The sequence below is a fragment of the Chionomys nivalis genome, chromosome 2 (assembly GCF_950005125.1).
Source record: "Chionomys nivalis chromosome 2, mChiNiv1.1, whole genome shotgun sequence".
NCBI classification, from domain to species: domain Eukaryota; kingdom Metazoa; phylum Chordata; class Mammalia; order Rodentia; family Cricetidae; genus Chionomys; species Chionomys nivalis.
In genome coordinates, this window is record NC_080087.1 from 135397222 (window position 1) to 135399926 (window position 2705).

General features: G+C 51.7%; 1 pseudogene; it reads left to right on the forward strand.

The window, feature by feature from the left end:
• The first annotated feature begins 540 nt into the window (after positions 1-540).
• LOC130869724 (pyruvate kinase PKM-like) lies at positions 541-2393 on the forward strand (annotated as a pseudogene).
• Positions 2394-2705: the final 312 nt, after the last annotated feature.

The following is a 2705-nucleotide window of genomic DNA, read 5'->3' on the forward strand; positions in this document are numbered from 1 at the left end:
TAAATGCACACTTCTTTCATAATATGAAAGGCAGATATACTTTTATAAAAAATATATTTTAACTCCCCGTGGGTTTAAATGACTTTCTACCAGAAATAAAATCTCTACATTGCCCAGATATCAGAGCACTAGATATCAAAATTTACATGATAAAACCAAAATGGTTCTTAAAGGGCTATTTCTTACCTTAATCATAATATCAGAATATAAAAAGTGGAAATAAATGACCTAGGACTCTGTTTTTTTGTTTTTGTAAGGATGAGTTATTGATGAAAGATATTTAAAGGGTACTTCTTTAAAAGATGTCTCTCCTGGTATTTCCTGTGCACAGTAATAAAATATTGGCCACAAAGGTTTTCTCTATGGCAGAGTTCCCATAATGTGTCCTAGTATAACTGGCCTTTTGAGCAGCTCCAGCAGGCATGGCTTGGCCTGGCCAGCTGTCCCAATACACAAGTCAAGAAACAGATAATGGGCCCGCACACCAGAGACTCGTCCGACTTGGGAATCATTGCAGGATCCGGAGTACACCCGAGGACCTCAGGAACCATGCCGAAGCCACACAGCGAAGCAGGTACTGCCTTCATTCAAACCCAGCAGCTGCATACAGCCATGGCTGACACCTTCTTGGAACATATGTGCCGCCTGGACGTTGACTCTGCACCCATCACGGCCCGCAACACTGGCATCATTTGTACCATTGGTCCTGCTTCCCGGTCTGTGGAGATGCTGAAGGAGATGATCAAGTCAGGAATGAATGTGGCTCGTCTCAATTTCTCTCATGGAACTCATGAGTACCATGCGGAAACTATCAAGAACATGCGTGCAGCCACAGAAAGTTTCGCCTCTGATCCCATTCTTTACCGGCCTGTTGCTGTGGCGCTGGACACAAAGGGGCCTGAGATCCGGACTGGACTCATCAAAGGCAGCGGCACTGCAGAAGTGGAGCTGAAGAAGGGAGCTACCTTGAAGATCACCCTGGACAATGCCTACATGGAGAAGTGTGACGAGAACACCCTGTGGCTGGACTATAAGAACATCTGCAAGGTGGTGGAAGTGGGCAGCAAGATCTACGTGGATGATGGGCTCATTTCACTGCAGGTGAAGGAGAAAGGCGCTGACTTCCTGGTGACAGAGGTGGAGAATGGTGGTTCCTTGGGCAGCAAGAAGGGGCTGAACCTCCCTGGAGCCGCTGTGGACCTCCCTTCTGTGTCAGAAAAGGACATCCAGGATCTGAAGTTTGGGGTGGAGCAGGATGTAGACATGGTGTTTGCGTCTTTCATCTGCAAGGCAGCTGATGTGCATGAGGTTAGGAAGGTCCTGGGAGAGAAGGGCAAGAACATCAAGATCATCAGCAAAATCGAGAACCACGAAGGCGTCCGCAGGTTTGATGAGATTTTGGAGGCCAGTGATGGGATCATGGTGGCTCGTGGCGACTTGGGCATTGAGATTCCTGCAGAGAAGGTCTTCCTGGCTCAGAAGATGATGATTGGATGATGCAACCGAGCTGGGAAGCCGGTTATCTGCGCCACACAGATGCTGGAGAGCATGATCAAGAAGCTCCGCCCCACCCGTGCTAAGGGCAGTGATGTGGCCAATGCGGTCCTAGGTGGAGCAGACTGCATCATGCTGTCAGGGGAGACCGCCAAAGGGGACTACCCTCTGGAGGCCGTTCGCATGCAGCACCTGATTGCCCGTGAGACAGAGGCCGCCATCTACCACCTGCAGTTATTCGAGGAACTCCGCCGTCTGGCGCCTATTACCAGCGACCCCACAGAAGCTGCTGCCGTGGGTGCTGTGGAGGCCTCTTTCAAGTGCTGCAGTGGGGCCATTATCGTGCTCATCAAGTCTGGCAGGAGTGCTCACCAGGTGGCCAGGTACCGCCCACGTGCGCCCATCATTGCTGTGACGCGCAATCCCCAGACAGCTCGCCAGGCCTATTTGTACCGTGGCATCTTCCCTGTGCTGTGTAAGGATGCAGTGCAGGACGCCTGGGCTGAGGATGTAGACCTCCGTGTGAATTTGGCCATGAATGTTGGCAAGGCCCGAGGCTTCTTCAAGAAGGGAGATGTGGTCATTGTACTGACTGGGTGGCGCCCTGGCTTTGGCTTCACCAACATCATGCGTGTAGTGCCTGTGCCTTGATGGCCCTCTGGAGCCCCTCTTCTAGCCCCTGTCCCATCCCCTCCCCCATCCCATCCATTAGGCCAGCAACGCTTGTAGTGCTCACTCTGGGCCAGAGTGTGGCGCTGGTGGGCTGGGACACCCGGGAAAATTACTGTCGCTGAAACATGGAATAGAGCCCAGCTGTCTGTCTATCATATGTCCCAAGCCAGGGGTGACAGAGGAATGCAGAATTGGAAACCCTCTGGCTTTATCACAAAGGGGCAGCAACATCTCTGTGTACTTTGCTCCTGTAGAAAGTATCCCAGAGAACTCCCAGGCCTGGAGTCAGGAGACAGCAAGAGTAGGGCTTAGGGCACAGGGCCCAGGTTCCTGTGTAGATAATAACCTCTGGCCCCCAGGCCGGACTTGCTTCCCCAACAGCTTTGGCCTCCCCCACTGCTCGTTGCGCACTTCTCAGCTGTCACTGCAGTCACACCCTGCGCTCCACCTCCATTCTACTGTGCGGCATCTCCCGGCCTGTTGCTATAGTGCCCACCTGAGTGTCAATAAACAGCAGCTGAAAAAAAAAAATAAAAAAA